This window comes from Pseudophryne corroboree, chromosome 5 (genome assembly GCF_028390025.1).
Source record: "Pseudophryne corroboree isolate aPseCor3 chromosome 5, aPseCor3.hap2, whole genome shotgun sequence".
NCBI lineage: Eukaryota > Metazoa > Chordata > Amphibia > Anura > Myobatrachidae > Pseudophryne > Pseudophryne corroboree.
Window position 1 is genome coordinate 720151116 of NC_086448.1, and position 19898 is coordinate 720171013.

Consider the following 19898-nt stretch of genomic DNA (forward strand, 5'->3'; position numbering starts at 1 on the left):
TGCAGGGTAATTACCTGATTGTGTGCACCTGGAGCCCAACACCCTGCTGCTATTTAACTCCAGCTCACAGGCACCTAGTTGCAGATCATTGCGGTTCCGTATGGAGTGAGACTGGGCTCTCTCCAGTAACCCTGTCCAGATTCTGCCTTATTTGCTTCTTGGAGACTTCCCTGCAGTTTGCTAAAACGCATGTGCCTTGCTTCTGGACTTCTTACCCTGCCGGTTCAACATCTACATTTCTGGACTATTATTTGCAGTTTGTTTCCATTCCTGCCTGATCACTTCATTTTTGGGTATGTTATTTTTCCCCTGCTTGATTTAAACCCGGATTTCTTCATGTTTATTTTGCATCTATGTTTAACCTGAAATATTCCATTTATCGTGTTTTGTTCCATGTAATCAAGCATCCAGTTTATATTTATTTTTACCACCACTTTTTCCACAATAAACTTTACTTAATTTTCACCTGGCTTCAGCTGACATCTTTCCAAGCACGCACACACAGAGAACTCTAGAAATCGTTACAGTACTGATAATAAGTCAAATTGACTCATTACAGTATGCTGTGGCTGGCTGCGGGACGTAACAGGACAGGAGATGTCCCAGCTGGTTCAGCACCTCTCCTTATGCTTTCTCCCCCTGCACACCTCCAGCCCACTTTGCCCATCCACTATACTCTGCACAGCGCTGTTGTCCCCTCCTACTGTCTTCCACATTAAAAAAGGGGCGGGCGAGCAGCACTGCACAAACTCCTTTGGCCCGCCTCCGCAAGTCCCCCTGCTGCTGCCCGCGGCGGCGGGAATGAGACGACGTGATGCCATCACCTCACGTCCGTCTCTCATGCCACATAAAGACAGCCCTGAGGACACCCACGACGACAGTGACTATCAATGGGATAACAAAAGAAAAAGGTAGTTAAGAGCTGCATGCAAAGGTGGTGGGTGGCGGGGCGAGGGAAGATGTGCACTGTGCCAGCGATAAAATGTCCTGGGGTGAGAGCTGTGTGTAGGATAAAGTGTGCTGGGGGGGAGAGCTGTGTGTAGGATAAAGTGTGCTGGGGGGGAGAGCTGTGTGTAGGATAAAGTGTACTGGGGGGGAGAGCTGTGTGTAGGATAAAGTGTGCTGGGGGGGAGAGCTGTGTGTAGGATAAAGTGTGCTGGGGGGGAGCTGTGTGTAAGATAAAGTGTGCTGGGGGGGAGAGCTGTGTGTAGGATAAAGTGTACTGGGGGTGAGAGCTGTGTGTAGGATAAAGTGTACTGGGGGGAGAGCTGTGTGTAGGATAAAATGTCCTGGGGTGAGAGCTGTGTGTAGGATAAAGTGTGCTGGGGGGAGAGCTGTGTGTAGGATAAAGTGTGCTGGGGGGGAGAGCTGTTTGTAGGATAAAGTGTGCTGGGGGGGAGAGCTGTGTGTAGGATAAAGTGTGCTGGGGGGAGAGCTGTGTGTAGGATAAAGTGTGCTGGGGGGGAGAGCTGTGTGTAGGATAAAGTGCGCTGGGGGGAGAGCTGTGTGTAGGATAAAGTGCGCTGGGGGGGAGAGCTGTGTGTAGGATAAAGTGTGCTGGGGGGGAGAGCTGTGTGTAGGATAAAGTGTGCTGGGGGGGAGAGCTGTGTGTAGGATAAAGTGTGCTGGGGGGGAGAGCTGTGTGTAGGATAAAGTGTGCTGGGGGGGAGAGCTGTGTGTAGGATAAAGTGTGCTGGGGGGGAGAGCTGTGTGTAGGATAAAGTGTGCTGGGGGGGAGAGCTGTGTGTAGGATAAAGTGTGCTGGGGGGGAGAGCTGTGTGTAGGATAAAGTGTGCTGGGGGGGAGAGCTGTGTGTAGGATAAAGTGTGCTGGGGGGAGAGCTGTGTGTAGGATAAAGTGTTCTGGGGGGGAGAGCTGTGTGTAGGATAAAGTGTTCTGGGGGGGAGAGCTGTGTGTAGGATAAAGTTTGCTGGGGGGGAGAGCTGTGTGTAGGATAAAGTGTGCTGGGGGGAGAGCTGTGTGTAGGATACATTTTGCTGGGGGGGAGAGCTGTGTGTAGGATAAAGTGTGCTGGGGGGGAGAGCTGTGTGTAGGATAAATTTTGCTGGGGGGGAGAGCTGTGTGTAGGATAAAGTGTGCTGGGGGGGAGAGCTGTGTGTAGGATAAAGTGTGCTAGGGGGTAGAGCTGTGTGTAGGATAAAGTGTGCTGGGGGGAGAGCTGTGTGTAGGATAAAGTGTGCTGGGGGGGAGAGCTGTGTGTAGGATAAAGTGTGCTGGGGGAGGAGAGCTGTGTGTAGGATAAAGTGTGCTGGGGGGAGAGCTGTGTGTAGGATAAAGTGTGCTGGAGGGGAGCTGTGTGTAGGATAAAGTGTGCTGGGGGGGAGCTGTGTGTAGGATAAAGTGTGCTGGGTGATGGGTGCTGTGCTTGGAGAGGGGTGCTGTGTCAGAGGTGAAACTAGTGGCGGTGCTAGCGGGCAGAGCTGTGTGTAGGATAAAGTGTGCTGGGGGGAGAGCTGTGTGTAGGATACATTTTGCTGGGGGGGAGAGCTGTGTGTAGGATAAAGTGTGCTGGGGGGGGAGAGCTGTGTGTAGGATAAATTTTGCTGGGGGGGAGAGCTGTGTGTAGGATAAAGTGTGCTGGGGGGGAGAGCTGTGTGTAGGATAAAGTGTGCTGGGGGGGAGAGCTGTGTGTAGGATAAAGTGTGCTGGGGGGAGAGCTGTGTGTAGGATAAAGTGTGCTGGGGGGGAGAGCTGTGTGTAGGATAAAGTGTGCTGGGGGAGGAGAGCTGTGTGTAGGATAAAGTGTGCTGGGGGGAGAGCTGTGTGTAGGATAAAGTGTGCTGGAGGGGAGCTGTGTGTAGGATAAAGTGTGCTGGGGGGGAGCTGTGTGTAGGATAAAGTGTGCTGGGTGATGGGTGCTGTGCTTGGAGAGGGGTGCTGTGTCAGAGGTGAAACTAGTGGCGGTGCTAGCGGGCAGAGCTGTGTGTAGGATAAAGTGTGCTGGGGGGAGAGCTGTGTGTAGGATACATTTTGCTGGGGGGGAGAGCTGTGTGTAGGATAAAGTGTGCTGGGGGGGGAGAGCTGTGTGTAGGATAAATTTTGCTGGGGGGGAGAGCTGTGTGTAGGATAAAGTGTGCTGGGGGGGAGAGCTGTGTGTAGGATAAAGTGTGCTGGGGGGTAGAGCTGTGTGTAGGATAAAGTGTGCTGGGGGGAGAGCTGTGTGTAGGATAAAGTGTGCTGGGGGGGAGAGCTGTGTGTAGGATAAAGTGTGCTGGGGGAGGAGAGCTGTGTGTAGGATAAAGTGTGCTGGGGGGGAGAGCTGTGTGTAGGATAAAGTGTGCTGGGGGGGAGCTGTGTGTAGGATAAAGTGTGCTGGGGGGAGCTGTGTGTAGGATAAAGTGTGCTGGGTGATGGGTGCTGTGCTTGGAGAGGGGTGCTGTGTCAGAGGTGAAACTAGTGGCGGTGCTAGCGGGCACCAGACAAGATCTTCCCTAGGGCATCAAATTGGTTAGGTCCGGGTCTGGCTGAATGCACTTCGGGCCACCCACAAATTAATTAAAAGTTAATTAATTTCCAACACAATAGGTGACAGGAGGATAATGTAATTATTAATAATTTTGTCCACGTCAGTGAGATAAGGTCAATCAGTGTCTGGCTGTTTCTGGATAAGGTTGTTCCTGCACCTATGGCAGTTACGCCACAGAAGTCAGCTCAAAGTCTGGCCTGTAAAGCAGTAGGTAAACCCTTAGCGCTTACTGCTTAAGGCCTGTATCACTGGGGCAGATGAGTATTGGTGAGCTGTCTGCACATGGGGGGTAATTCAGACTGGATCGCTGCATCAGCGCAGGCAGGGAGCTATGCTTTTGTATCTGTGTGGGGGAAGGGGTGTAGGCCTGACATGCGGGATAGACTAGCCCTGTGCTGGGCGTCCCCCCACATGTCAGAGTAACTGATTGTAGATGTGCTAAATTTAGCACATCTATGATCAACTCCCCCCCATTATTCTTTGTGAGAAATTGTAGCAGTAAGGGATTTTCTTTCCGCAGCAGTAAGAACCAATAAAAAATGTTACATATCACTATCTTCATGATAAATAGGTCCCTATATATTTAAACTGGGTCTCTTGCTTTTAGCGGAAATAAAATGAATCACACTCCATGGCCACTCTGATAACTATTTTAGACAAGTAGTATCAAAATTATGTCCAAAATAAGCATGGTCACATATAAGGTACAGCTGAAGACTGAACTCTCCCTGAATGTTAGGGAGACTCCTCAAATAATAGCAATATCCCTGACTCCCTGAAGAGTCTAGCAATCTCCCTGTTTGCACGTTACTTTATGTAGCCATTATAGGCTTGAAAAAAAAAATCAGCGATACATACATTGAAATGGGATCATCAGTTCCATTTCACTGCACTGGAGGAAGGGCACTATGGGGGTCATTCCGACCCATTCGCATGCAGCGGTTCTTCTCTGCGGTGCAAACAGGTTGGAACTGTGCATACGCGGCTTGCGCAATGCGCGCGCGTCGGGCAGTGGCTAGAGCAAAGACGAAAGTGATCGCTAGCGCAATCGCAAGAAGATTGACAGCGAGGAGGCGTTCCAAGGCGTCTACTCACCATTTTACGGGCGTGGAGATCCGATTGCAGGCGTGTCCAGGCGTTTGGAGGGCGGATGTCTGACGTCAATCCCGGGACCTTCATCGCTGGATCCGTCGCACAGGGTAAATAGGTCTGACCCTGGTCTTGTTTTACACAAAACTTTTTTTAGCATAGCAGGGCTGCACAAGCGATCGCAGCCCTGCTATGCTAAAATACACTCCCCCATAGGTGGCGTCAAGTTGATCGTACGAGCAGCAAAAAGTTGCTACGTGCGATCAACTCAGAATGACCACCTATGATCCCTGTGGCTACATGCATGTTCAAATAAGGTTTCTTGTAGCTACTTCTATGGAACCGCTTGCTAGTAGAACACAATATGTGAACAAGGTGTGAAAAGTATCAGTGTGTTTTTGTAAACAATTATTATTGATCAACAAAGCAAAAATGCTCACCAGTACGCGTCCACTTTAGCACTGCGCTTATAAGTGTTGTTTTCAAAATCTCTCTGCAATGCTTAAAAAAAAAAAAAAAGCAAATATGAGTTGCATAAATGTACTTGCATTTAGCAGAAATTTATCAAGCCCTCTAAATAGGACAAGAAGTGTTGCTAAAAGCAACTAATCAGATTCTAGTTTTCTTTTACATAGTACATTCTATAAAACAATAACTAGAATTTGATTGGTTGTTATGGCCAACACCTACACTTATTCCTCTGTTTGCAGGTTTGATAAATCTACCCCGTGTTGGTTCTTCCAGCTGAATCAGTACGATATATCAGCTGTTAGAATCCCGGCGGTCAGCAGGACAACACCGGAATCCTGACAGCCGGAATACCGGCGGCGAGCGCAGTGTGTCCCCAACAGCCGGCAACATGATTGCCTCCCGTTACAGCTGTATCTTGTGGCTGATGCCTGCCCTATGCCCATAGGTGTGCGCAGGGGGGGTGCCTGGTGCGCACAGGCACCCCCTAATGTCTGGCACCTCGATCTCACATGCCTGGTGCAGCGATTGCCGAGCAGGCTGATTACTGGCTCCTCTGCACTGCACCCTGTTAGGACTGCATTACTGACCGGATGCCTGGGTTAATCAAGGGTGCCACTGCCACCGGCTTTCAAACTCCCAGCTCCACCTCCATGTACAAAAACTGCGTGATGTGATTACGTCATGCTGCTGGCACGCCCACCTTTCTCCTTTTATGCTATGGCAACGCCAGCCACTGATGAGGAGCAGCATGTAGCCAGCGTTCCTCTTAAGAAGACAAATTCAATACTGGCAGGCAGTCCGCAGCAGCATGGACACGTCACTCGTTTTTCCAGCAGCAGCACTAGTCTGCGACGGTCAGTGTCAGTGAGTGGCTGACTTGTAAGTAAGCTGCTGCAGCTTGCAGGGGAAAGTGAGGGGGAGCCAGACCAGGCTGAGGAGGAGCAGTGTAATTGCAGTTAGTGCCATCAGGGGTGTTTGTTTGGTGCACACCACAACACCTGACAATGTATCTGCTTTATTAGGATTGGTACAAGGGTGGATATTTTATATTGCGTTGACCGTCAATAGATGGTGCTAAACACGCCCCGAAAGGCGGTGCTAGACACACCCCTCCGACGGTGCACCCCCTAATAAAATGTGCTGCGCACGCCTATGCCTATGCCCTGCTTGTACTACATACCGCCCAACATTTTAACATCCATAAGCAGGACTCACCCGCACGCGCCCGAAAAGGGTGTGTGGCCTATATGAAAGGGGACGTGTCCGCACGGCAGTGCTGCGATCACGAGTCACACCGTCACTGAAGGGTGGGGCAGCGGAAAAGTCCCAAAGAAACGGGACTGTCCCGCGAAAATCGGGACAGTTGGGAGGTATGGTACTAGTTACTATGACTCAGCGTCAGGGCAGAGAGCAGTACATAGAAACCTTCCCTGGCGGCTGCATGGACAGACAGCATGGTGGCTCTGCAAATGCCAGATGCACCACAGCCCCCTTGGGAGAGGTTGGGGAGCAGGGTTCGAGTGATACCAAACCCAGCCAAATCTCATCCTAACCCTCTGTCCCACGCTCGGACTACCCCATCTGTGTCACCCCTGTCTGTCCCTCCCCTTTAGAATGTAAGCTCTCACGAGTAGGGCCCTCTTCCATTATGTGCTTATCCTTTTCTTACTTTGAAAATCCACAACTGCCCAAATCCAGCAGTTTTTCGGCCACCTTGATACTTATCTCAGTGTCGTCTACTGATGTAGTTGTGGCCACCAGGACCGGTTCTAGACCTTGTGGCATCCAGGGTGAAAGTTTCCTTTGACTAGCGAAGAAACCACTGTGTCTAATCAGGGACAGGGTCATGGGAATACTTTGCTGGTGTGTGGTTAGAACCAATGCTGATGTTGTATGTGCCATGCTGACAATCCTGAATAAACTGGTTCAACAAGACGTGCAGGATTGGACTGGCTCACAGGTAAACTCCCAGTGGGCCCCACTGCCAGGGGGCCCATCTCCTCTTCTAGGGATTAGGTTCCAGACTGTGTACTTGAATTATACATTTGCATATGTTACATTATATATACAGTATATTTATCAAGTGGCCCAGACCAGGTGCTCTCTAAGGATTAACCAAGCCTCTGTGGCCACACCCATAAATATGGGCCCCTAACACTGCATTCCCCGGTGGGCCCTTCATGCCCCAGTCCGACACTGAAGACGTGTGTGGACATTGAATTAATATTGTTTGCCACGGAAGGTTAGAAGGTACATTTCCAGGTAAATGTATTGTGTAGGCCTATAATCAGCTTTGGTTAAACAGCTCTATTGTTTCCGTAGCTCCGTAAAATAGGCTAAAATTGTATACCCAGTGGTGCTGAGAGAGGGGGGAGAGGGTACAAATTACCTGGGCCCAGGTCTGATGGAGGGGCCCAGTGGGACCCCAGGCCCACGTCTACTTTAATTAAGCCCTGCCCCCTGAAAAGTACCTGGGCACAACCAGGTTATCTACTGCACTAGCTGGGAAGCATGCCATGCTCCTGTAAGTGGGTGCTTCTCATGTGCTAGACACCACTTCACCCCTGTGTGTATCTGCCACCTCACCTTATGTGCCTGACGCCTCACCCATGTGTGCCTGCTCCTCACCATATGTTCATGACTCCTCACCCCTGTGTGCCTTCCACCTCACCCTATGTACTTGATGCCTCACTCTTGTGTGTGCCTGCTACCTCACCCTATGTACCTGCCACCTCACCCCTGTGTGTATCTGCCACCTCACCTTATGTGCCTCACGCCTCACCCGTGTGCCTGCTGCCTTAACCCTGTGTGTATCTGCCACCTCACCCTATGTGCCTGATGCCTCACCCCTGTGTGCCTGCCACCCTTCCCTATGTACCCACCACTTCACCCTGTGTGTATCTGCCACCTCACCCCTGTGTGTATCTACCACCTCACCCCTGTGTGTATCTGCCACCTCACCTTATGTGCCTGCCACCTTAACCCTGTGTGCCTGCCTCCTTACCCGTGTGTATGTGCCACTTCACCCTATGTACCTGACGCCTCACCTCTGTGTGTATATGTCACCTCACCTTATGTGCCTGACGCCTCACACCTGTGTGCCTGCCACCTCACGCTCTCCCTGTGTGCCTGCCTCATCACCAGAGCCGTCTCAAGCTTGTTTTAGCAGAGCAACATTATGTGGGTGCAGCACAGCCATCGCCGGGACCAATGACTGTAGGCAGCCAGCCAGCCAGCCACCAACACTACTGCATCTGTCCGCAGTGCTAAATTTAAAAAAAATTCTGGCCCAGGCCATGTTTGAGCTCAGTGCTACTTGGAAGACGAGGCCAGTGCTGCCTAGGCCATGACATCATGAAGGTCAGACTTTCTTAATTTCGGGTTATTCTATGGGGGGCAATGTATGTTATTATTTTCCTGTGGGGGGCAATGTGTGTTTTTTTCTGTGAGAGAAATGTGGGGATGATTCTGAGTCGTACACAGTCGCGCCTATGTCGGCGTCTTTTGCCAGACACACATCTGTGACTTTATGCAAATGGCGCTACAAAGCGCTTCCCTGGTGTACATCCGTACATATGAATGCTCTAAGACTGAGGCTTGCACATCTGTAGACTCTGTAATACCAATTGGTGCATCTGTGGGCACACCATTGAACAGTAGTGATACTATAAATTGGGGTCACTACGATGTGGTTGTAAATACCAAATTGCTTTCTAACAAATATTTAAAATGCCCGCTCTAATATATACTGCAGACGCCAGGCGCATCTTATTACCATATACGATAAAAGTGCGCTGTACATTTCAAAACACTACATCCCTTAAGAGAAAAGAATACACCCACACCTTATCTGAGTTCCAAAGCTCATTGATGTATATATTTGTTATTAAAAGGATATGTATTCAATATATCACAATGTACAGTATACATATAGTAACATGGTTACAATTTATACAGTAAGCAGTGATAAAGTCGATTTATATACAGAAATGAAAAGCTATACCTTCTATACACTCTAAACACACTTTAAACCTTTAGCCGCTGCGGCCGCTATACTTGGTACACACGCTACGTACTTTTTACGCTATTAGCGTACAGAGTACCGTACGATGTACGGACTCTGTGTACAAACGCCGCGCTGACGGTACAATGCACCCGCAGCGCGTACACACCCAATGAATACGCTTTAAACCTTATACAGCAATGCAATGCGCTACTAATACACTTTTAAACCATAGCGGGGAAAGGAAGACACAACACCGATTTGTAGTTAAATCACTGGGTTCCGACACCACAGCGTAATATTGCTGAAAGGGGGTTACAATATATACAATACAATATAAGACAATATAACAGAATAATGGCTACAGTCAATGGTACATACGTGAGTATATTCGCGTGCGCTTCCCGGTCCGGTCCTCCGTAATCTAATAGATAACGTTGTGAGTCTTGTGTCAGACCAGGCTGCAGCAGGCTTTATTTATACAATTCTTCCAAAAGCAATACAATGGATACTGTAATCCCTTTGTCCATTGGACACAGGAATGCACTTTTACAGTACAGGAGAGGTCATAGGTCGATTTGAATTGGTGGGCGATGTCTGTTCTAACTGCTCTTGTGGGTGGTCTCCTCTGGATTCCCGCCGCATACATAATGTACAGTAAATACAGTTTATATCTATATTCTGCTTCTGCACATAACTATCCGCAGGAACATGCGATCTTCCTCAAACCAACACCGGAATGTTACCCTTAAAATACCCTACAGCTGGATACCAAACACCACCTTATGACCTTGTTCTGTCCCGTCCTATTCTGTAAAGGTGAATCCCCTTGTTCTGAAACCATTTAAACTGTTGTTATTTTCTGGTGTGGTGCAGGGGGACTATGTGTACATTGTGGACTATTTGGATTAAATATGTAATGTGTTTTGATAGCTCTCCATGCGTTCACAAACTCTACCGTAAATACCCATACCACGCACTGATGCGCACGACCGCGGGAGCGACCATACGCAAATTGCGAATATGTGCACGCACAGCAGAACAAGTACACGCGCGGAGGCCATCTGTGCGTAGTTCGTACGTGATGTGTGTACTGCAATATTTTTCAACTTTGACAGTCCACCCTTTGGCAGTCACCAATAACTGCCACTATCTAATCACTAAACAGAATAATATCTACACAATATCTACAGAAGTTTTGGATGGTTGGGGGAGAGTGGTAGGTAGGAAATGTATGACCTAGTGGGATAGTAAAAAGCATGTATGTATGATTCCATGTCTGAGGGGCATGTATCATCATGCCGTATATGTTCTAAATAAGCTTCGAGGTATTGCGAAGTATACATTAAATCCTTCTCATCCCGTACTAATGGTCTGTAAATGGGCCAACAAACACTACCGAGCTCTTGTCGGATTGTTCCAACAAATGGGGTGCACATTTAGTTGATGATACACGGAGGGGAGACATATGTGAGTGCTATTATATGTGGATATCACCTGTCGACTATGTGTGCTATTAACTGGAGGTTGCAGAGATGAAGATAAGACACATATCTAAAATACATTCACATAAACATTTACATAAACATTCTTGGGTAGCGCTGATGTCTTTTCCGGATGGGTGTATCTGGACAGAGGGGGAGACAAAAGAAAAACGGGTGAAAGAAACAGGCCATGGAATTCATTTGCAATCCTTATCATAACACTGTCTCTATGGATGGGTCGTAAATTAAATCTGCTGCTATAACAATGCCCTCGCTCCCTAGACTCATCAACTTTGTGCCATGCTTGCGCCGCGTCAGACTTCGAACACACCTAAATATCAAGCCAATAATTACTCCCAGGATACAAAAGGAGAAACTTCCCTACACTCATAATAACATTTTGAGCCCACTCTCCTAATGCTGAGAACCAATTTCGTGGGTTCAACCATGAGACCCAGCCGGTCAGCTCATTACCCACAGCCGTCAGGGTAAGGTTGTGTCTCCTCCGGAACTCCCACTTCAACTGCAAGATATCGTCCATCTTTTGATCGATAATCTCCGTGGGGTCGTCAGTGCTGTTTGTAATATACGTACAGCACTTCACACCATATTGAGTTGCCAAAGTGACACAGTACCCACCCGTCACGGCTGTGATATAATTAAGGACCATCCTGTGCTGGATCAATTCCTTCTTGTAAGCTTGTAACTCCCTTCCCGTATACCTGAAGGTGTCGTCATACATCTCAGTGATATTATCTATCAAGTTCGCTAGCGCATGGATATACCTATAATTTATAATTCCTCTGGCAGTACGGGTGATGTCTAATGCGAGAAGGAATTGAATCCCGGTGGATTCGTGGATCAAATTAGAGGCTGCGTGCTCTGTACTATCTATGAGGTGTCTCTTGACGATGTGTTCATAGTGAGTATTGATAAAGCTAAATATTTATCTTATATAAAACCCTTTATGAGGTCTAAGAACACTGTACGCTATTTAAGTATGGAGTACCGTAAGGGTACGCACGTTGCGTAACAATCGCTTAGCCGTGGTCGAGACGCTCAAGTGTCACGTTCGCTCACGGCCAAGAGATCACAGGCAGGCACGCTATTGGCTGCCGACTAACGTAATGATTCGCTATAGCGTAGCGGACGCTCGGGACCACGAGGAGATCACCAGCGGCGCAGACGCTCACAATGTTAAACCTTTATATCTAAACCATAAACAACGTATTATACAGCAAAACCTTAGTGTAATGATAGAGTGTAGATGCAACCTTGTGTAGCCTGCTTATCTTAAAAGCTGTTCGAGCGTCACCGACGCTCTGAAAATACTTAACACTATGAGAAATACACAGATACCTGGGCTTAGGGTCCAACGCCTTATATATATATTATGAATGTTATACTTGCAAAAGAATTAATACAATACAAGTCATACACTACAATATAACATAGACTAACTAACCAGATAACTACACAGGAAATACAATACAATACTATTACGTTTAAGAGAATACGAGAGAAAGAGGAGAGAGAGAGAGAGATATGGAGAGATATGGCTCAGAATAACAAGGAAGACAATATGATTGCGGAGAAAAACTTACGCACAAAGGGGAACGATCGCATGCGCCTCTGGACATCCAGCTCCCGATTATCAGCAATGAGAACTGTTGAAGAGTGTACTGGATGTGATCGGCTTGTCTATTTATGCCCCACACACAATACAATTCAATGGTCCCTACAATCTCATTGTTCATTGGACACAGGAATTCCTCCTCGCATTATAACAAAAGGTCATAGGTTGATTCATACAGGTGGGCTGTGACAATTTCCAACTGCTCAGGTGGGTGGGAAACTAGGTTTCCCGCCGCATGGATAAGTAAGTGCAAATAATAGTAAATGGACATAAACTTCTTATGTCCATAACTATTCGCACGAGCGATTAATTCGCTTCAAACCAACAGCGGAATATTGCTAATTAAATACTCTTCCGATGGATACTAAACACCACTGTATTACTCCTGTCTGACCCTTCGTATCAAACAAAGAGGGATTTCTCCGTACCTGAACATTCTACATTAACCAAACTTTCAGAATCTATCAAAGGGACCATGATCTATAAAATACATTATATGGTGAAAATATGTAACGAAAGAGTCGCCCGCTAGACGCATACAATCTCTACCGTAAATGCGCATACCGTGCGCCTGCGGGTGCCCGCAACAGCGAGTATGCGCACGCACGGGAGAGCGCACGTATGCGCAGCAGGGACACATATGAGGTGCAAATATGGCAGTGTGCATAGTGATATTTTTCTGACTTTGACAGTCCACCCTTTGGCAGTCAACAATAACTGCCACTTCCTAAAACATTTCAAAAAGAGAAAAATATATGTCAAGTGTAAATACATTTCCATGGTTGGGTAGGGGAGGAGAGGAGAAGGTAGGAAAAAGGTATGACCTAGTGAGATAGCAGAAGCATGTGTGTATGAATCCGTGTTTGGGGGTCATGTATCATCGTGCCGTACGTGTTTTAAATCAAGCTTCGAGGTATTGCGAAGTATACATTTGAATTCCTTCTTATCCCGTGGTACGGGTCTGTGGATGGGCTGTCAAACTTTACCGAGCTCTTTTCGGCTGTGGTTGTAACAAAATGGGGAGCACATTTTAGTTGATGATACATGAATGGGGGAATATGTGATTGCTGATATCTGTGCCTGTATTCCCTATCGACTATGTGTGTAATTACCTGTAGGTTGTAGAGATGAAGAAAAGACATAATTACGGTAAATGCAGTGGTATTCTATGTCAGGTTAATGAACATTTGTCGGTTGAAGTCTTGTTCGGTGTCTGTTGGTTGCAGTCTTCTTTGTGCTTTTGCCCATAAGGTGCGAGCAAAAAGCTTTGTCAATGTCCATAGGCTTACAAAAGTGTTGGGCTAGCGTAATTTTAAAATTTCTAGGGAAACTGGGGGTCTATGGCATTGTTCATCAAATATCTGTGTATAAGGTTGTCAAAACTTCTTCTTTAATCCATCAGTTGTCTGTATACCGGATCATCAAATTCCTCGTCAAAAGTGGGTCTTTTTACCTTGGAAAAACCAGAAAACAGGTGAAAGAAACGGACCGTAGAAATCGCATTTTCATCACATCATTGTTTCTACATTTGGGTCATAAATCAAATCCATTGGAATTACAGTTTCCTCACTCCTTAAACTCATCACCCTGGTACTTCGTTTGCACTTCATTAAAGCCTGACCGCATCTAAATATCAAGCCAATGGCTATGACAACACCTAAGATACATAGAAGAAACTTCCCAACATCCATTATGACTCCTTGAGCCCATTCTCCTAAACCAGAGAACCAATTTCGCGGGTTCAACCATGACACCCAACCAGTCAGCTTATTACCTACAGCAGCAAGAGTGAGATTGTGTCTCCTGCGAAATTCCCACTTCAATTGGGGAATATCGTCCATCTTTTGGTCTATGACCTCGACCGGGTCTTCGGTACTATTCGTTATATATGTGCAGCATTTCACGCCGTACTGCGTTGCCAGTGTGACACAATATCCACCTGTCACTGCTGTGAGGTAATTGAGAACCATTCTATGCTGGACCAGTTCTGTTTTATAAGCTTGAAGTTCTCTTCCAGTATACCTGAACGTGTCATCATACATTTCTGTGATATTGTCTAACAAATTTGCGAGCGCAGATATGTATTTATAATTCAACACTCCTCTGGCGGTGCGAGTGAAATCTAACGCGATTAGAAACTGAATCCCGGTGGATTCATGGATCATGTCAGAGGCCGGATGCTCTGTTCTTTCTATCAGGTGCCGTTTAACTACGTGCTCGTAATGAGTGTGAGTATAAGGAGCTTGGGCAACACGGTGTATATCTTTCATTTTGGCATGTGATACAGTCATTACTTCAGGCAGTACTTTTCCAATATAACACAACCCTTCAGAGTTTGGGGCAAGCCACTTATACGCCTTCCTCCCGCATATGAAATATGCATCATCGGGGAGAACATATGGGACGGAGTAGGACATAACCATATTACACATCTTCCATGTGAAATCTCCTAACCCTAATTCTCCCATCTGTTTAGTACACGTATCAGTTTGTACGATATGTGCGCAGTATCCTGGTGATACCTCTCCAACTCTCGTAATCCTACTTCCTAGGGTATACCTATATCGGAAAGATTTTTCTCTACTGGCTATGTGGCGTATAAGCTCTGTATCTGTAGGCATTCTATCTGCTCTATATGAAAAGGTCATGGTTTGGTTGCTCCATGACACTTCCCAACTTCCCGGCTTTCGGGGATTGGTAATGTTAAAACATATTAGGGATCTATCCACATGATATTGGTGGAGCTTCAAACTAGGAGGACTGGAGATATTAAACCTCCTGTCCACCGGTCTCCCACCCTTTAGCTCAAGTACCTCCCCTACCGTTAAAGGAAATGGTACTAGTCCTGATTTGCTATGACCTTGAGGTACTTGAGAGCATACCCAACAATCTGTTTGATTTAACACACTACCCACTAAGGAGTGATAGTCACTCAATGGATGCCGGTCCATGTGGATATTAAAACTGGATTGGCATTTCTTAATGCACCCATCCTCAACTACGTTGTCACAGAGCCTACAGATACAGTTTTCTTCAGCTAACAATCCTTCACAATTCCTTCTATTGTCAATGCTATCGGATCGTTTTCTGATACTCGCCTTTGCTTGTTGGTTAAGTTGTTCTTGGAAAACTACGCCTCCATCTTTGTCATCAGAACCCATTCCAGAACCTTTCTCGACCTCCATGGTACTCTCGCCGGAACAGACTGCTCTGGTCAACATCATGGTCAACAGGAAAATCCGGATCACAGTCTCTTGGGGCAAGTCCATCTTATAGGAGGAAACGAAGAAGAATGAGAAGGGGAAAAATAATTTGAGGGAGAGGGGATGGGAAGTGGAGAAAAACAATAAAAGGGAACAGGGAATCGACAACTGCTTTTGATCTTGTGATTTTCAATGCTCAGGTGCCGCCTCAGTCCTCCTGGAACAGACACTCCAGTGATACAACTTCCTCTACCGTCTGTTCCTTATCACGGGACCTCTCTGGATCAGCAACCTTCTTACAATGGGACGAATGAACCCAAGTCTCTCTCTCGGCAACTTTCAATGCTGTAGTGCTAGTCAATAAGACTTGGTATGGTCCTTCCCATCTGTCAATAAGGCAACCTGAGCGTAGAAAATTCCGTATCATTACATAATCCCCAGGTTCAATGTCATGACAATTACTATCTGGTAAATCAGGAATCACCAACTTCAAATTATCATTTTGATTCCTTAACTGTTTACTCATGTTAATCAGGTATTTTACAGTCACTTCATTGTTACACTTCAAATCATCCTGAGGGTTAATCATAACATGCGGTTGTCGACCAAACAAGATTTCAAAGGGAGACAGATTAAGAGGGGACCTGGGAGTGGTTCTGATGCTGTACAGTACAATGGGTAAAGCTTCTGGCCATGTCAATCCTATCTCTGCCATAACTTTGCTCAGTTTATTTTTAATAGTGCTGTTCACTCTTTCCACCTTCGCACTCGCCTGTGGACGGTATGGAGTGTGCAGCTTGCTATCAATTCCCATCAATTTACACATTCCTTGAAAGACATCACCTGTAAAATGGGTACCCCTATCACTTTCGATAATTCTAGGGATACCATATCTACATACAAATTCCTGCACAATTTTCTTAGCAGTAAACATAGCGGTATTTGTGGCCGCAGGAAATGCTTCGACCCAATTTGAGAACACATCTATACAAACAAGTACATATTTCAAATTTCGACAAGGGGGAATATGAATGAAGTCAATCTGTATTACCTGGAAAGGGCCGCCTGCAGGTGGGATATGAGATGGTTCTGTTGGTATTGCCTTTCCGATGTTCTTTCTCAAACAGGTAAGGCATGACATTGCTCTCTTACTCGCATGAGATGAAAATCCTGGGGCGCACCAATATGCTCTTACCAACTTGCACATTCCTTCCTTGCCCAGATGAGTCAGCCCGTGAGCTGCCTCAGCTAAACATGGAAGATATGCTCTGGGGGCCACCGGTTTACCATGTCCATCCGTCCAGAGTCCTGAGGACTCCTGGCCATATCCCTTTGCCTTCCAGACCGCCTTTTCCTGTGTGGAACACAAATTTTGCATTTCACACAACTTCTGTGTGTTGATGGTATTAAATACCATCAATTGTGTGGTGTCTGTCTGTCTGGGGGTACCAGCTGCTAACTTAGCTGCTTCGTCTGCTCGGCTGTTACCAAGTGATACCGGGTCCTGGCTATATGTGTGTGCTTTACACTTGATAACAGCCACTCTGTCGGGTTCCTGTATCGCTGTTAGAAGCCTTTTTATGTGAGCTGCATGCGCTACCGGTGTACCAGCTGCCGTCATGAAATTTCTGAGGCACCATAGGGCTCCGAAATCATGGACTACCCCGAATGCGTATCTAGAGTCGGTGTAGATATTGGCTGATTTGCCCTTAGCCAATTCACATGCTCTGGTTAGGGCGACCAGTTCAGCAACCTGGGCTGAGTGAGGTGGGCCTAGCGGTTCTGCTTCTATGGTGCCTTGGTCATCTACGACTGCGTATCCAGTACACAAGTCTCCCGAGTCTGACTGTCTATGGCAACTACCATCCGTGTAGAACGTGAGCTCTACATCTTCCAGTGGGTTGTCACTGATGTCAGGCCTTGCGGTAAAATTTTGGGTCAAATATTCCATACAATCATGTGTGTCCTCCTTTGTATTAAATCCTCCTTCCCCACCACTCTCATCCTCCACCTGGGAGATATGTTGCAGGATTTAATGCACTGCATCTCCTTATGGTGATGTTTACGGGGGCCATTAGTGCCAATTCCCATCTTGTAAACCGCGCTGATGAGACGTGCCTGGTTTGGGCAGAATTTAGCAAGGCTGACACTGCATGTGGTGTATGAATTGTGAGGTTGTGACCTAGCACTACATCTTCGCTTTTCGTTACTAGCAATGCTATCGCAGCAATGCTTCGCAAGCATGTGGGGAGGGATCGCGCTACCGTATCTAGCTGAGCGCTATAGTATGCTACTGGCCTGCTGGCATCACCGTAGACGCCTGCCGCGCAACCAGCACTTTCTGTTCCGTACAGCTCAAAGGGTTTCCCATAGTCTGGCATACCCAATGCTGGTGCCTGCGTTAGGCACTGTTTAAGTCTCTCAAATGCCATCTCGGACTCGTCTGTATGCGAAATCCGATCAGGTTTGTTTGAGGAGACCATCTCCTGCAAAGGTAACGCTAGAATGGAAAATCCTGGGATCCAGTTACGGCAATACCCACACATTCCTAAAAATGTTCTGATCTGTTGCTGGGTTTGTGGCAGAGTCATGTCTCTAATTGCTTGAATTCTATCAGCGGTCAGGTGTCTCAGTCCTTGTGTTAGACAGTGTCCCAAATATTTTACCTTAGTTTGGCATAATTGCAACTTGTCTTTGGAAACCTTGTGTCCTGTGTCTGAAAGATGAAACAGGAGCTGTTTCGTATCCTTCAGGGATGCTTCCACTGAATCAGAACACAGTAGTAGATCATCCACGTACTGTATTAATACTGATCCACTCTCTGGTTGGAAAGACTGTAAACAATCATGCAAAGCCTGGGAAAATATACTTGGACTGTCTATGAAACCTTGTGGTAATCGAGTCCATGTGTATTGGACTCCTCTGTATGTAAATGCAAACAAATATTGTCTGTCAAGGTGTAGGGGTACCGAAAAGAAAGCGGAGCATAGGTCAATAACAGTGAAAAATTTCGCAGTGGGAGGGATTTGCATAAGGATGACAGCTGGATTTGGCACTACGGGGAACTGACTCTCAACTATTTTGTTAATCCCCCTTAGATCCTGCACTAGCCGGTAACCCCTCCCCCCACTCTTTTTCACAGGGAAGATGGGACTATTGGCAGTGCTGGACGTTCTTACCAGAATGCCCTGTTGTAGCAAGCGCTCTATTACGGGATACACTCCTAACTCCACCTCTGGCTTCAGAGGGTATTGTGGGATTTTTGGAGCTATCCTACCATCTTTTACTTGTACGACTACCGGAGCTACGTTTGCCATTAATCCAGTGTCCTGTCCATCTTTAGTCCAAAGTGACTCTGGTATCTGGGATGTCATTTCTTCTACTTGAGATGGAGTCCTATTTGTCATAATGGTATGTGACATTAATTTTGATGGGGAGTCTAACATGTCTCGCACTTCCTGAGCGTGATTCTCAGGTATGTCCAAGAATACACCTTCAGGAGTACAATAAATGACGCACCCCATTTTACACAATAAATCTCTTCCCAGGAGATTAGTCGGTGCCGATGCAGCCAGCAAAAAGGAATGCTTGGTATGTAAAGGCCCTATTGTAATCTCGGCTGGTTTGCTAACAGGGTAGTGCTGGACTACTCCTGTTACTCCTATGGCTGGAATTGTCTTACCAGTGGTTCTCATGCCCACTGTCGAATTTATCACTGATTTGGCCGCCCCCGTATCTACAAGAAAGTTTAATGATTTACCAGCTACATTTATTGCAATCTCGGGTTCACTTCCAAGATTTGCAATCAATTTTACTGGCTGGAGATTACAGGTATGGCCACACCCCTATTGGGTATGGTGACCTCCCTGAATCCCGCTGGCAGCAACTACTTGTGAGGGAGTTAGCTGGGAACTACCAGAGGCGTGCCAGTCTCTGTTCGGGGGGTATCTTTTTGTTTCCCCTGTATGTGGCTCATAACTCCGTCTCTGTGGACCCTGATCCCAATGTCGTGTGTCGTGTCGTTGTCTAGGGGGTTGGTATGATCTTTGCGAATTTTTCGCTCTACAGTCTCGTGCTATGTGTCCCTGTTTATGACAAAAATAACATGTTACCACATTTGTCTTACCCACAGGGTTTGGTGATATAAACACAGGCTGTTTTGTGGTCAGGGCCTGTATACTTACTGACATTAACTTATCACCTTGTGACTCCCTGTGTCTGGTGATATTCCGGTCGTGATCAATAGCAGCCTCTCTCAAAGTAGCCACCGACAGACCTCGCCAACATGGTTGTGTGGTCTGTACCCTGGTCTTTAATGCCTCTTTTAAACCATCCATTAGCACAGATACTGCTACCTCTTGATGGTTTGCATTGGTCCTAATGTCCTCTATGCCAGTGTATTTTGCCATTTCTAATAATGCCCGGTGGAAATAATCAGCAGCTGTTTCTGTCTCTTTTTGTTTAATGGAAAAAATTATATTCCATTTGGCCACAGCTGGAAAATACTCTTTTAACTGTAAACTTA